The sequence below is a fragment of the Numenius arquata genome, chromosome 10 (genome assembly GCF_964106895.1).
Source record: "Numenius arquata chromosome 10, bNumArq3.hap1.1, whole genome shotgun sequence".
Classification (NCBI taxonomy): domain Eukaryota; kingdom Metazoa; phylum Chordata; class Aves; order Charadriiformes; family Scolopacidae; genus Numenius; species Numenius arquata.
This window is the reverse complement of record NC_133585.1, coordinates 23,090,151-23,106,790: the sequence shown is the minus strand read 5'-3', so window position 1 is coordinate 23,106,790 and position 16,640 is coordinate 23,090,151. Positions and strand designations below refer to the sequence as shown.

Sequence of the window (16,640 nt, the reverse complement as noted above, 5' to 3'; positions counted from 1 at the left end):
CATCCTAATCTATTCCTTTTTCCCACTTCAGCTCCTGCTCAAGTCAGTCTCGGGTGAGTCCTAGGATTTTCCCAGACTGCATGCTGCTCTCTGACTGCTGCTTAAACTACATTTTCACAGAAATTATTAAATGCTTCATGTTATTTTGCAGGCTGTCTCTGTGACAGGCTTGAGAGGGGGGCCTGTGCAAACCTCATGAAGTTCAACAAGGCCAAGTGCAAGGTCCTGCATGTGGGTCGCAGCAATCCCAAGCACAAATACAGGCTGGGCGGAGAATGGATTGAGACCAGCCCTGAGGAGAAGGACTTGGGTTGTCGCTTAATGACAAGCCCAACGTGAGCTGGCTATGTGGGCTTGCAGCCCAGAGCGCCAACCACATCTTGGCCTGCATCAAAGGAAGTGCGGCCAGCAGGTTGAGGGCCAGCAGTTCTGCTCCTCTGCTCCGCCCTTGTGACACTCCACCTGGAGCTCTGGGGCCCCCAACATAAGAAGGACATGGACCTGTTGGAGCAGGTCCAGAGGAGGGCCACGAAAATCATCAGAGGGCTGGAGCACCTTGCCTATGAAGACAAGCTGAGTTGGGGTTGTTCAGCCTGGAGAAGAGAAGGCTCTGGGGGGACCTTATAGCAGCCTTCTAGCACCTAAAGGGGTGCACATCAGGGAGTGTAGCAATTAGGACAAGGGGCAACAATTTTAAACTGAAAGAGGGTATATTTAGATTAGATATTAGGAAGAAATTCTATACTCTGAGGGTGGTGAGGCACTGAAACAGGTTGCACAGGGAAGCTGTGGATGCCCCATTCCTGTAAGTGTTCAAGACCAGGCTGGATGGGGCTTTGAGCAACCCAGTCTAGTGGGAGATGTCCCTGCCCATGGCAGGGGGGGTTGGAACCAGATGATCTTTTAAGGTCTCTCCCAAACCAAACCATTCTATGATAATGTTTTCTTGTTTTAGTTTTATTGCTACAATCTCAGTTTGGCCTTTCTGCCAAGCTTTTCTCTGATTTATGCTACATTGCTTTTTTTTTTTTTATTTTATGGATGAGAACAGACATCATTCTGAGGGTGACATTAATTTGAGTTAGTGCAATTTTGAATTGTTTTACTATGTATGCCTAAATATTTCAGGCTGCATTTAGAGCTGGTGATATTTTTTCCTTCATGGTCTATAAGATCTCATTGGGTCCCGTTCCCAGCTGGGTAAAGAGGACAGTTCCACAGACAGCTCTTTCTTGATAGGCCAACCTTATGCTGTAAAAAAAGGAGCCAGGTTCTTGTTCACCTGCTGAGAAAAATTCTGTGCCCACAAGTTCATCTTGGAAGGGTTGTCTTTTGGGATGGTGGACATTTTCTGGTAGTCAGAGAAGAGCTGGGTGAAGGGGTTCCAACCAAACCCTTCCTGCAACTGAAGGAAAGAATACAGTGTAAAAACAAGGAACTTCTCATTTCACTGCCGTTATTCCTGTGTTACAAGCAGTAGAAAATTCCATAGGTTCCTGCAGTGTCTTTTAGAATAAATGTAAAGTTAGATGAAGGCATCCAACTTTCAGGCTTCAGAGCATAATTTACAGCACTAGAGTACAGAAGAATAACAGGAGGTTATTTACTCCTCATAGTCCCCAATTGATACGGAAACTTCTGGTGCTGAGACTAACTAAGGACTAGGCAGTATGCTTTTGTGAGAAGGTTGGAGAGTCATGAGGAGGCTGACTGGAAGGTGGGACGTGAAGTGGTCTGGTCTTGTGCCAGGTCAAAGGCAGTAAGCCAACTTATACTGGAGGAGGCTCCACACCATTAGGTTATGTCTGAACTGCAGAATGCATCCCAGACAATTCACAACCCCTTGTCACAATGTCCACAGTGTTCCTACTTGTCTGTTCCCTCCCCTGCCACCAGTTTTCTATGGGAAGAAAACACAGGTACTTGTAGGAGCGAACTGTGGGACATCCTGGACAACTTGGGGAACCAGTGCTTTGGAGCATGCTGCAAGTACTACTTTTTCCTAGTCTAGACAGAACCTGGGAGGTCTCTGACTTTACTCCAAAGCAAGCAGTAAGGATGTGGAGACAAAACAGTACAGACAGGAATTTTGTTGTTCCATTCAATCTGTAAATGCATTGGGCCAATGAACTAGTTTTCTAATTGTTTTATACTCTTTTTTTGCAGGATCTGTGTTACAGGCTTAGTGACAACTCTGGGGCGGTAAATGGGTAACCAGGCTGAACTCTGAGAGATGGTATACTCCATCAGGCAATGGCAAGACCGTCCTGCCACAAAAATGTAAGAACCATACAGGAGCTGGACCTAAAAAGGCCTGAAGACCAATGCTCAAGCCTTCCTGGATTGAAGGAATGTGAAAAGCATCTAAATGGCACAGCCAAATGTGGGGCTCAAAGGAACACAGAAACCATTCCATAGAAAAAAAAAAAAAAATAGCTGTAATACAGACAGAATTGTAATTGTTCTTTCATGTCACATTTATCTCAGCAGTCCTGTCAGTAGCCAGATAGGAGATCCCAGCCCATAGGGTGTGGGTGAGGCAGTGCGGCAGAGGCCAGCACTGAGTGGCCTTACACTACTAGTAAGGTAGTGTGGGGAAAATTTTAATTTCCCCTTTTGAAACTGTTCCACTCTGTATATTTTGATATTCGTTGCACCAGAGAAAACAGAGGTTGACTTTTCAGCTTGATGATTCAGGCAGTCCTCTGGGATGTGGAAAATTCAGGATCAATACTCCTCCAGTAAATATTTTGTTGTTCATATAAGATGTGAGAGCTCCTAGAGAAGGGGGCTGAGGGCAACACAACAGGCAGTAGCTTAAGCCATCATAATGGATATTCACCATAAAGTTCCCAGGTAAAATGTTGAGTGCTCTCTCCATTAGACTACTAGTTGCTACAGGGAAGAAAGGGAAAGGGGGAAGGGAAAAATCTCTCTCACATCCTTCCGAAAAGAACGCACTTTAATTTAGGACAGGGTTCATGATTTAGAGTCTCACCCACAGTGAGGGATCCAGCTACACGTGCAAGAGGATAAGCTGAACCCGTCTCCTTGCACTTGATGGACTACACTGGCTCTACTCAGAGCATCGGCTGATATGAAAACCCTGCTCTTTGCTATGTAAAGAGAAGCCTAGTCATGTAACTCACCAGGATACTACTAGAGCCTGGCTCTTCTAGACACTTTACAATGCCAAGAGGTTTATTTTACCAACTAGCCCAATGTCCCACAGAAAATGTGCAGCAGATTAAAAAGCTGGGCCTAAATTTCATCATCCCTTTCCCATGCTGTATAACAAGAAGCAGTTCCTGTTTCTCTCCTAGGCAAAAAGATTAGTATATTGAACTAAGCTCTGTCCTGAGTGGCTAAGCCCAAGTCTAGCAAAGGAAGGTTTGCAGGAAAAATCAGCAATAAACACTCTCTGTATAGAAAGAGTGCTTTCTGGACCCAAGATAAACCCAGATTATAAGCAAACACTTCAAGCCATGACAGCTACAGTCATCAGGCTGCAGAGGCATCCTTCTGAACACAGGCTTCACTGACTACTAAGAATACACCTGCTTTTCCCAGTTACCTGCAGGTATGTCTCCAGAGCAGTTCACATCTCCCAGTCCTTTAGTGCCTTTCTTCAGATACTCTCTTATCCTTGCCTCCGGACACTGTGACCTAAGTGCCTGATGTGCCTGATGCCTGGGAATTCCCAGCACGTTCTCATGACATAAACAGACCAGAGGTTGCAGGTGGCCTCTGTGGCATGAGGGGGAAACTCCCATGCTTTCTGCTGTTGATTGTGTCCCAGCTCATGGACAGGACCCCAAAGACCAGTAGTTTGCATGTGCTTCATGTCTAACATCTCCTTCACTGAATCCAGGTGGCCCATGCTGGGGTAGCCAGCATGCATCCAGCCTGCAGGAAAGACAGGTACCAACACGAAAGTGCTCACTCCAGTGCCTCTTTAGACATAAATGACTGTATTTTTCATTTCTCTAGTGCTTTTCCTCCATCTCACAATGTATTGCCATAAATGACAATTTTGTGAGATAAGGAAACAGTACAAGTTTCACCCTAACAAATAGTCAAATAAGCAATGTAAAGGTAGTACTGAACTATCAGTTAAGCACCGTTTTGACTGACTTCCCTTGGAAGTGGTGGAATCACCATCCCTGGAAGTATTTAAAAGACAGGTAGACATGCTGCTGAGGGACATGGTTTAATGGTGGTTTTGGCAGCGTTAGGGTAATGGTTGGACTCTAAGATCTTATAGATCCCTTCCAACCTAGACAATTCTATGATTCTGTGATCCTATAAGCATACACTCATGGTTGGACTGAGGTTGAGACTTTAGGATGAGGGAAAAAGCCTGACCATTGTCCAGGATACACCTGAACTCTCACAAACTGAGCAGAGATAATGCCACCAAATCATGCAATAATGTGATTCAGCATCCTGGCAGAGCTTGAGTCTTCCTATGTTAAGAGTGTGGATACTGCAGGTCTATACTCCACTAGTCATCAGTGTGGATGAGACACACGGAAGTCACAGGTTGTCATGCTTAAGTGCTGCAAAGCTTGCCAGGCTTAAGCCTGTTCTAAACCTCAAAAGATAGCTATACTATAAACAACGTCCCAGCATCATGCTAGGCAAGAATCTTGCACTGCAAGGGATTTTGCTCATGTCTCCTTGGTGTCTTCGTCCCTGATTTGTCCTTCTCAAGATTCCCAAAATTTCATAGAAGAGTCACATCTCCAAACTCAAACACCTACTGTAGGAGGGGATAAGCAGCCCTTTACACTCACTATGTAGAGAGACTACACAGCCGTCTTTGATCACTAAGCTTGCAGACAACCCAAGTTGGAGAACATGAACGGCAACGCCCTTCCTGCAGGAACTATTTAAGATCTTGAGGTCCCTCTTTTTTAATAAGAGGGATGCATGCATGCAGGGATGATAGCAGCCACTGGCACCCAAGAAGTTCAGGTCCAGAAATGTGAGTGAAACTGTTTAGTCCGCCCAAAACTGAAGGGAAATTTGTGTCTGCAGATCATAACCTTTTCAACTGGCATTTGCTCAGGATAGCAGAACTTCGCACTCCCAAGATGTGCAACAAATTCTTTCCATGTGGCTTAGGAAAGGGTTAGGACATCAGGGTTCATGCCAAGTCCTTGTCTCATTGTGGGATGATGAATTTAGCCAGTCTATTTTGAAAAACAAATGAACAAAACTTGTATTGCAAAGTTTCATGTTTACCATCTAATTTGACTCTAGATCAAATGCACTCAGTTCTCAACTTGAAAAGCTGGGGGGGGGAGCATCAGCTGCAAAACTATAAACTCATGGGCTTTGACAGTGATACTGATTCTGCTTCTGCCATCATCTCAGGCACACGTCTTCTCAGGCTAAGCCTTACCCACAGTAACCCATGTGCGGCCCCTCTCCAGCAGGTAGGCACACACAGGTTTAAAAACTGTCACTGAATGCGTGAGAACAGTCCTGTGGTTGAGGCAGGGAAAAACAGGAATCAGGTCACCATCTGCCAGCTGTACTGACTCTACAGTGCGTTCAGGAGGGAGAATGAGTAACTACATGTGAGTCAAAGCCACTGCAGTCAGTAGCTCTGCATCTTAACATGCCCAGGCAGCAGAACAGCTAAGTTTTGCCAGAAGGGAGGCATCTGAAAGGGTCAATACATTTTTTTTTAAGCCCCACCTTACCATGTTTCCATCCTGACAGAATAGCTCACAATTATGCAAGGGTCGCAGTCATTTGACACCTTACGTATGTTCCCAGTCTGGTTTTAGCAAAATAGCCTTGAAGGAACAGACGTTGCTGCTAGAGGCCACTTTGCCTCTTAACCCCTTGAGAAGGCCATATGACAGTGTACCTACTGAATGAGATCTGGACATCTGTTACAATCCTCTCTGGCCTTGGGAATTTTGTTGGTATGGATGCCAATTTGCTTATTGCCGCCATGATCTGATTCCAGAAGGTCAGCAGTGGCTCTGAGTTCTCCATGTGGTGGATGCTGTCAGATGGCACTGTCAGGATGAGATTGTCAACAGCAAGTTCTGCCCAGGGAGCAGAGTAGTGCCTGATACAGGTCTTCCACTGGCTTTCACAGGTCTCCCCTACATCAACAACATAGAAAATAAGTTAAACACAGGTCTGACTTTTAAGCATGCTCCTAGAGGTCAAGATGGAGAAATAGACCACAGTCAAGAAATTGTCTTGGAAAACAGTATGTGTTAGTTGTGAGACTAGGGGTGGTGGCTGTTAACTACTTAATCCCCATCCTGTGCTTGGGAAGTCTCCTCAGGCTCTTTAATGGATGGGAGACAGAAAGAGAGGACTGGCATATACCAGAGCAGTAACATAGCAAGAACAGATCCCTGTTTCCCATCCGAGAACAAGAAGCACCAGGTTTCTCCAGCGTCCCTTGATGATCTCATTTCTTCTTCTCCATCAGATATTTGCAATTTATATAACAACCCTGGTTTTGCTTAGTTTGACAGAAGAGCAAGAAGAAATTGTATACAGGAAGAGAAACTGATGGAAAACATGGGAAATTCAGCAGAGGGATTTACTGTAGGGACTGGAGATTCCCATACAGGGACACAGTAAAGCAGGCAGAGTGCAATGCAAGCTTTGTTGTGGCAGAGGTCAGCCAGTCTCCCTCCAACACAACAGTTTCCATCAGAAATGACAACTCCAACCTCAAGAAATGTCAGTTTGGACAAATTCTGCCTATTTTGTGACAGCTCCCTTATCTACCTCCTGCCATGTAGCAGGCACAAAGTGACTAAGTGACATACCCAGAATCCCAGAAGACAACAAAGCAGGGAAACTAAATCTGGGTATTCCTAAACCCAGGGATTTCTAAGACATTCCTTTCAGTCGCAGAGATAGCAGCACTAAGGAAAAAGGCACCAAGGTAAACAAACCTACCAAGCCTGAAGAAAGGAGCTCTGACTGCCCTTCTACTGTGATGGGCACTTTCCCCGGGATGCTCCTTGGTGGTACTATGATGTAAGTGAGGCCACCCCAGAGGCAGGAAATAGACTGTTTCTGGCAGGCAATATCACAGGTACGTATTACTACTGGGGCTCGCTTCAGCTCTCTGGTGTGAGAAAGGTCATCCATGTGACACCCAATCTGCACCTGGCAAACAGAAGGGTAGGAACAGCTGGTCAAAGGTCTCTGAGTGTGACCTGGAAGACCGACCTGGCAGACTGACCACAACACTCAGAGTCATCTGTTGCAGCACTGCCTTTCCAGGACATGCACACGGAATCACGGAATTGTCAGAGTTGGAAGGGACCTCTAGAGATCATTCAGTCCAACTCCCCTGCCAAAGCAGGATTGCCCAGAGCACATCACTCAGGACTGCATCCAGGCGGGTCTTGAAAATCTCCAGAGAAGGGGACTCCATGACCTTCCTGGGCAGCCTGTTCCAGGGCTCTGGCACCCAGCCTAGGCTTTCAGCCTGTAATGACCAGAAGCAGCAAATACAATGAAAAAAGCTGGTGAAGTTCAGTGCTATCCCCGTCTCAAGTAGTGTTACAGCAATACTCCCATTATTACTGGATCAACTACATCCTTCACCAGCAGTTCAAGGTACTGCAGGACTTCTTTCACTGCACTGTGCTTGCATTGATCATTCCTTCACCATTCACCAGCATCAGTCACATCCTGTGACATATGAGTAGGAGAGATGTGATTACTGCTGGCTTCTTTAACTGTGTCTCTTCCTTGGTCCTATTACCAGTAAAACAGACAGCATGTGGCTACAGGATCAGACAGAAACACCTGAGTTAACTTTGCATTTCAGCTGCAGGGAGCTCACTGCAAAAATATCCAAGCGGGTAAGCATTTATCTGCTTCATACTTTGCAGCGAACAAAATCCCAAGTAACTAGTTTATATCTGATCTGAATATATCTACATGAGCAATAGTGACAGCACTGTGAAAGTACCTTATGAGAGATCTAGAGAGACAGAACTAAGTTGGGTGCATAGAGGGGCTCAAGTACTTATTTTGGGCATGAAATTCACCTTGATCAGTTCTCTTTGCACGTTAACAAAACAAATACAGCTGCCTTCAGGCAGCAGTCATACTCAGTTATCTTCCCAGCACACAGAAATAAGAGGAATGCAACAGAAGAGTGTGGGAAACGTGAAAAATTATGACAATGCATTGAAAGTGCCACAGGGTGGCAGCAGTAAGAGAGGACTGAAAAGGCAGCAAAACCTTCTTGCAAGCTATTTTTGAGTGCTCACCTGACAAATACATCCGTGTAAGCAGAAGCCAAACTAGAGAGAGTTTACCTTCAGACCAGCACTGACCACCAGGCAAGGGAATGTTATAACTGCTGTGTGCCCTTCAGGGAGGTAGAGTCCCATACTCCTCCAGGCTGTCTTACCTAAAGGTGGGAGAACACAGTCCTCAACAGTCAGGCATTTCAGCCTGACTTTGTGGATTCTGGAGATTTTAAGCTGCAATAGAAGCATACTCCCATCTTTTTCTTTTTCGTTGCTCTACAGTCACAGAACTGTCTCAGGTTTTACCCAACTTGTCAGAAATACAGTTTTAAAGCAATAGGGTAGCAGCATGAAGAAGATCATCACGCCATTAGCAAGCAAGCCCATCCAAGTTTGAACTTCTGGAAATGCCAAGTTTAAATGTGTTTACTAGTATCTTTTAAAAATAAGAATAAGAAAAAAAAGAAACCAAAACCCCAACACCTCCCCCTCTCCCCTCTCCTCAGATCCTCTTACCCTAAAGGCCTCATAAGAGGTGCACACCGTGGTGGTATTAAACACTGTTGAAGCCATAATGGTCCTAAAACATTTCCTAAATAACTGACTGACAGTTACATCACATTTTTCCTTACTGACTGGCCCAGCACAAGCTGGGGCCTGCAGGAATTCTCATTTCTAGCTGACTGAAGTTATAAGAAAGCCTAAAAGGACTGTCCTATACTAGGTGTAACTGTAAGATGGGTACCCTACCATACCACTACAATTCAGCATGTTTCTAGACAGTCTTCCCATGGAAATGCAAGTCTCCTCTGCCTAGTACTCTGAGGTGACTCTGTTAGGTGGTTCTTCTCCCCCAAGTGCCTGTGCATGAACAGCAAGGAAGCAAGACTTTCACAGGGTGTTTCAGAGAACTGAAATCAGGGTTGACCACAAAAGGAGCCTGTCTGCCACTACCGAGGCCAGCCTCCTCACAAGCCCACAGTGAAATTGTACATCTGTCCTCATGTTCAGACATACCCAGACACGTGCACGCTGAGGATGGGTGCCCCATTGATCCCAGCAACAGGATGCCTCAAGAGGAAGGGACATATACTCACCTGGGTTTGTGCCATCAATTTCCACAGTGGTAGGGAGGGCACAGACCCCAGCAGCAGATTTCTGCACCAGGGCTGCACTGTCTGTCATGGTGAGGGACAGCTCGGTTGCCACGCAGAGAAGGACTGCCTCTTTGGTGTTGCTCTTGACAGGGCAGTGCCTGCTGCCGTGTGGGATCCCACTTCTCTGAAGTACTTTGGTCAGGATACAGTGGACCAAGGCATAAGCAGGGCAGTCATAGAATCATAGAATCATAGAATCATCCAGGTTGGAAGAGACCCTTGGGATCATCGAGTCCAACCATCTACCCTACACTACAAAGTTCTTCCCTATATCATATCCCCCAACACCACATCTAAACGTCTCTTAAACACATCCAGGGATGGTGACTCAACCACCTCCCTGGGCAGCCTGTTCCAATGCCCGACCACTCTTTCTGTGAAAAATTCTTTCCTAATGTTCAGTCTAAATCTACCCTGCTGGAGCTTGAAGCCATTCCCTCTTGTTCTGTCATTAATTACCTGTGTGAAGAGACCAGCACCAACCTCTCTACAGTGTCCTTTCAAGTAGTTGTAGAGAGTGATGAGGTCTCCCCTCAGCCTCCTCTTCCTCAAACTAAACAGTCCCAGCTCCTTCAACCGCTCTTCATATGATTTGTTTTCCAGGCCCTTCACCAGCTTCGTTGCCCTCCTCTGCACCCGCTCCAGCACCTCGATATCTCTCTTGGATTGAGGTGCCCAAAACTGGACACAATACTCCAGAGTGGCCTCACCGGTGCCGAGTACAGGGGCACAATCACCTCCCTACTCTGCTGGCCACGCTATTTCTAATACAAGCCAGGATGCCGTTGGCTTTCTTGGCCACCTGGGCACACTGCCGGCTCATATTCAGCCGCTTGTCAATTAGAACCCCCAGGTCTCTTTCTTCCAGGCAGCTTTCCGCCACTCTTCCCCAAGCCTGTAGCGCTGCTCGGGGTTGTTGTGGCCCAAGTGCAGAACCTGGCACTTGCCCTTGTTGAAACTCATGCCATTGATTTTGGCCCAATGATCCAATCTATCTAGGTCTCTCTGTAGAGATTCCCTATCCTCCTGGGAATCAACACTCCTGCTTAACTTGGTGTCATCTGCGAACTTGCTGATGATACACCCTATGTCCTTGTCCTTGTCATCCCAGTCGTAGGCTGGGATGTGCAGAAAGGCAGTGCAGTCTTGTGCTAGCCTTTGCAGCCAGTCCTTCGAGGCGGCCTGGAGCTCCTCATGCTTGTGTACATGCCTGTTGAAGAGAACGAGCGCCTTGTGGAAGTAGTAGTGCTCCCCAGGCCCCAGGGCTGGGTGTTTGGCTGCCCAGACGCTCTGCCCCAGGATGCTCAACCCAAAGCAGTTGAGGATTTTGTTGCCAGGATATTTTGCCACAGCAGCTTTGCTATGGTTCTGGGGAGCCCAGTACCAGGTCTGGCCTTCAACCTGTAGGCCACCTCCCTCTGCCATGAAGGTGTGAACCCTCTCCACCTCTCTGTTGCTGTAAGAAGAGCAGCAGTACAGGTTGATGTCAGCTGTGACACCTGTGACTTCACCTCTTCCTGAGAAAGGAGGCTATACAGTTTCTTCAGGCTGGCATCCACACCCACCAGCCCCTTTCTCCCAGCATCCAGCCAGCGGACAGCGTTGTGCATGAACCTGGCCGGCTTTGGAGAGAACAGCTGGCTCTCGTGGGTTGCCACCACAACATGGCCTCTGCCACAGCGTGCTGCAGCTAAGAGGCAGCGGTGTGAGCTGCCCAGGCAGAGCGGGAAGGAGCGTACAACATGCACCAGCAAGATGGAGGGTACTCCCCGTCACCACATCCAGCTGCGACACACCGCGCAGGAGACACCCAGTATCAAGGCCGAGGGGGGCCTGGTGCCTGCAAAACCAAAAGAGGTCCAAAGCTAGTCCTCATCCCAGAATCCTTTCCACAAAAGGCCACCTTGTCCATTACCTGCCTCTTCTTTCTCCTTCATCCTAGTAAATCATGTTGCCAGTTCTTCCAGTTAAAAAAAATAAATCCATCAATACCTATTTTTCCCCCTTTAAAGCCTCAGGTTTTGCAGCCAAGTAAATGTGTAAGAATCTCAGAACTCATTTTAAAAAAGGGAGAAGAAGAGGTCAAAAGAAAGTTTCTAGACCTCTGACTTTGAAGAGCAGCTGGAAAATCTAAATGCATTGCAGAAACTCAAGAATCATAAGACCTTTCATATTTTTTAAACTGCAGGTTTAAACTGCAAATTATATGGGAATTGGCACATCCCCTCTGACAGAAACTTTCTCCGTTTACCCCACCCTCGTCATTATCAACTAGGCAAGCCCAAAAGATTTCTCTGTGTCTTCTCCCAGCCTCTGCCACTGTTGAAGAAGAAAAGAACAGCTAGGCCAGATGGACAGGCAGACACACAGCTAGACAAATAATGAGTTCCTAGACGATGAATCAGGGCATTAACACATTACCAATTACAGAATCACAGAATAATATGGGTTTGGAAGGGACCTCTGGAGATCATCTAGTCCGATCCCCCTGCCAAAGCAGGTCCACCTGTGCCGCCATACAGTGAGAACTGGACAGGCTGGAGAGTTGGGCAGAGAGGAACCTGATGAAATTCAACAAGGGCAAATGTAGGGTGCTGCACCTGGGGAGGAACAACCAACCCCCTGCACCAGTACAGGTTGGGGGCTGACCTGCTGGAGAGCAGATCTGAGGAGAAAGACCTGGGAGTCCTGGTGGACAGTAGGATGATCATGAGCCAACAATGTGCCCTTGCGGCCAAGAAGGCCAATGGCATCCTGGGGTACATCAGGAAGAGTGTGACCAGCAGGTCGAGGGAGGTTATCCTCCCCCCTCTACTCTGCCCTGGTGAGTCCCCATCTGGAGTACTGTGTCCGGTTCTGGGCTCCCCAGTTCAAGAAGAACAGGCAACTGCTGGAGAGGGTACAGCAGAGGGCTACAAAGATGATGAGGGGCCTGGAGCCTCTCTCTTATGAGGAAAGGCTGAGAGATTTGAGTCTTTTTTAGACTGAGGAAGGATCTGATAAATACTTAAAGGGTGGGTGTCAAGAGGATGGCGCACAGGACCAGAGGAAATGGTCTTAAGTTGCAGCAGGGGAGGATTATATTAGATTAGGAAGAATTACTTTACTGAGAGAGTGGACAGGCACTGGAACAACCTGCCCAGGGAGGTGGTGGAGTCACCATCCCTGGAGGTATTTAAGAAACATGTAGACATGACACTTCAGGGCATGCTCTAGTCCCCGAGATTGTTGGTTTGTGTCTATTTGTTTGTATCTGTTTGGTTTGGGGTTTCTTTTTTTTGTGATTGGACTCAATGATCTCAAAGGTCCCTTCCAACCATGAAGATTCTGTGATTCTGTGATTTTTTCAGTGGTGCCCAGTGACAGGACAAGAGGAAATGGGCATAAACTTGAATATAAGAAGTTCCACCTAAACATGAGGAGGAACTTCTTTACTTTGAGGGTGGCAGAGCCCTGGAATAGGCTGCCCAGAGAGGTGGTGGAGTCTCCTTCTCTGGAGACATTCAAAACCCACCTGGACACGTTCCTGTGCAACCTGCTCTGGGTGGACCTGCTTTGGCAGGGGGGTTGGACTACATGATCTCCGGAGGTCCCTTCCAACCCCATGTGATTCTGTGATTCTGAATATCGACCAGCTCTCTTGAGCCCCCCTACCTTCCAGAGCCCTATCCCATGGGATTTCTCCAAGCAGTTTCTTGGAGAGGTCGAAGTTAGCCCTCCTGAAATCCAAGGTTTCAGTCCTACTTGTTGTTTTGCGCGTACTGCCCACGATCCTGAACTCTATCTTTTCATGGTCACTGCAACCAAGTTTGCCCCCAACGTTCATGTCCTCCACCAGTCCCTCTTTGTTTGTCAGCACTAGATCCAGTAGTGCTTCGCTCTTCGTTGGCTCCTCCACCAGCTGAGTTAAGAAGTTATCATCAACACACTGGAGGAACCTCCTGGAATGTAGACGCCTGGCAGTGTAGCATTCCCAGCAGATATCAGGGTGATTGAAGTCCCCCACGAGAACCAAGGCCTGCGATTGTGAGGCTACTTTAAGCTGACTGTAAAAGGCCTCATCAACTTCCCCATCCTGATCAGGTGGCCTGTAATAAACACCCACAACACTATCTCTCATATTGGCCTGCCCCTTAATCCTCACCCACAAGCTCTCAACTCTCTCTTATTCTGACCCCAAGGAGGGCTTTGGGGACATCTCCTCACACTCTATCCATTCCTTAACATAGAGAGCAACACCTCCACTCCTCCTTCCTCACCTGTCCCTTCTGAACAGCTTGTAGCCCTCAATAGCCATACTCCAGTTGTAGGATTCATCCCACCAGGTTTCAGTGATGGCCACTATATCATAGCTTTCCAGCAGCACGGTAGCTTCCAACTCCTCCTGTTTGTTGCCCATGCTGCGTGCATTCGTGTAGAGGCACTTCAGCTGGGCTGTCGGCTGTGCTGCCTTCTTAAGGGAACTGTTGGTCTCCACAATATAAAGAGATTATACTGTGCAAGGCCCTCTTATCTCTGCTATTTCCATATAACTCCTGTATGTCACTGTGGAGAAACACATGTTGAATTATTCTCATTTGCTTTGTTTACACTTTCTCCTAAGCAAAACACAGTTTTCTCCCAACACCTGGAAATAATCTGTTGTTACGTGGCCATTGCAGACAACTCAATAAGAGTAAATGATGCTGCCATTCTGCATGCCCATAGGACAGGAATTAAATCTGCAGCTCTCCTTTGGTTATGACTTTACTGAGACCCTTTATCACACAGAGTATATGCCCATGCATATAGCACAGCACCTGCCTTAAAGCGCAGTCTGATCCTCTGTGGGTTAAGCAAAGACCAGCGGGAAGGCCCAGATGCACAAAGCTGTTGTGTTGTATGGAAATTAGGTATCCACATTTCTCTGGGGCTCTGGATCCAAAGAAGACCACCACAAAAGCACCCTAAACAAGGTGTAATTCACAAAGTTACCATTTAAAGTCTTGTTAATTTCTATGTAAAGTCTCTCTGCTGGGTTCTCCACCACTCTCTCTCTTCCATGCACTGCACATGAGGCAGTGGGAACATGCCCGTGCACTGCAGGTGGGAACAAGAATCAATCAGCAAATTTTAATTTAGTAACTTAATTTGTTAGCTGTGTCCAAGCACTTCGCTGAATTCAACAGCTTTCTACTACCTTTTTTGGGAAACAAATTTGGCATCCAGAGACTATCAAATCCAATTATTTTGTCTGAAAATAACAGAAATGTAGTATTACATATGCACAAGGAAAAGGCTACTAAGGAAAGACTTGCAGGGAATTTTATTGTAATTGTTGCAGCTTGCACTGCAGTGAAATGAAGCTGCCACACAGAGGAAGCACAGCAGCACTCGTGTTCCTTGGAGAACCTGCTCTGCCTTGTGTAACTCAGCAGAAAGTGGGGTGAGGTATGCCTGGCACACCTGCTGGCAAGGGGAGGTGGAGGAAGACAGCAGAGCAATGCCCAGGACACTGCTGCCTGCCTGGTCTGCTGTGCAATACGAGTCATAGCAGCCCTGAGCTTTACATCTGCGGCTCCAGTACCCAAGGGACCAGGCTGGAATCCCAAATGAACTGGGAGCACCAAGATTTCCTGTCCACAGCCCATGTCAGAAGCTGAGAAGGGAGGTGGCACACCAGCACCAGCCCCTGGGTTTCACCTGAAGGTGAATTTCTGCAAGTAACAGGTTAAACAGGTTTAGCAGCTGCCAGCCAGAGCCTGGCCCAGAGGGCTGACCTGGTGCTCCATCTCCAACCTAGTTTTGAACTGTAGGAAAGTTGCCCTGATCATACACATCTGGGGAGAAGGAAAGGAATTACTCCTGTTGCCTCTGTGTTGCTGTGTCTGCACACTCGATCAGACAGACTGCTCTAAAAGATGGCTCCCCTTGTTTCCTTCCCCTTGAATGAATTCCCCGGGCATGGTCCAACTTCCCTGGAAGCAGTCAAAGACACCATTCTTTCCAGCTGCAAACAGCAGGAAGGTCCCCCTTAAATTAGAAGACAACAGTTGCATCCCATCCTGGCTATTAAAGAACCAGCATTCGGCATCACCCTCATCTCTCACCTCAAGAATCTTCTATAAACACCTCACCTGCATAACCTGATCAGTTGTTTAAACAGAGAGCAGTTCAGATACTCACGGGACAATTAAGGGAATCTTGGAAATATTCTTGGCAACTTTGAAGATGTCTTTCTCTACCGCATTTCCTGTGACGTACACGCCAGCCACGCTCGTTACCTGGTTGCCAGGAAATTCAAACAGAACCTTCTCCTTGCCATGTTGATTAGCCCAGTGCCAGGCCTGGCCACCAATGAGCAGCCTTCCACCCCCCTTTACAAAGCCAACCAAGTCTTTTGCCTGCGTGCTGTCATAGGCATCCATCAGTACACGCCCAGGGAGGGACTGAGCTCTGCCCCAGCCTGTACTTTGGTGCCAGCCCTGATCAGCAGCTGGGAGAGGGAATCCAAATGAGGATGGACCCCAACCAGGGCCTCAGGGGAAGGCCTGAGCCACTCCACAGCATTTCTGAGGAAATGGGAAAACTTGGGAGTCCTTCAAGATTCCCTCATGGGAAACAGCCACCATCTGGCCCTTCCCATACTGTGAAACAGCAATCAGAACCTGCTTCTTAGAGCTCACAAGCATGGGGTAGGCATCCTCTCCAACAAGTAGCAGCTCACAAGGAAAAAAATTGCCAGTGAAGTCCCATGGCCCAACACCATCCACTAACAGGTCATAGGTGGCAGAGGGTTTCATCTTCAGGTCACTTACTTGGTGGAGAGAAGACCAACATTCATTACATTGGTTCAGCAATAAAGCTGTAACAATTCTGCAGGGTCACTTCTGGGTTGTCTAGTAGGAACTCCAAGCAAATGGGAAACTCACTGGAAGCAGCTCTGTGGACACAACTTTTTCAGTCATTTGGGATTATGTTTTTTTTTTGCTTGCTTGGCTTTCTTATCACGCCATTTACCATTTAAACAGATGTGACAAATATATGATGATGATGGAGAAAAAGAAAGTGACTGTTCCAACAAATTCTGCTATGCCTTATGGAAGAGGACAGGGAAATAAAGGTGCTCACTTTCCCATTAATAGTTTATTTGGAGAGGGAGAGTGACAGAGGCTCCAGGAAGCCTACTAGGAACTTGCCTGGTAGAGGTGGTTTACACGGAAATAGCCAGAAAATGAAAAGACCTTAT

At 47.1% G+C, this 16,640-nt stretch overlaps 1 pseudogene; it reads right to left on the bottom strand.

Moving 5' to 3' along the window:
- Positions 1-1,159: 1,159 nt before the first annotated feature.
- On the bottom strand, positions 1,160-16,231 carry LOC141469413 (TRPM8 channel-associated factor 2-like; annotated as a pseudogene).
- Between the last annotated feature and the right edge of the window lie 409 nt (positions 16,232-16,640).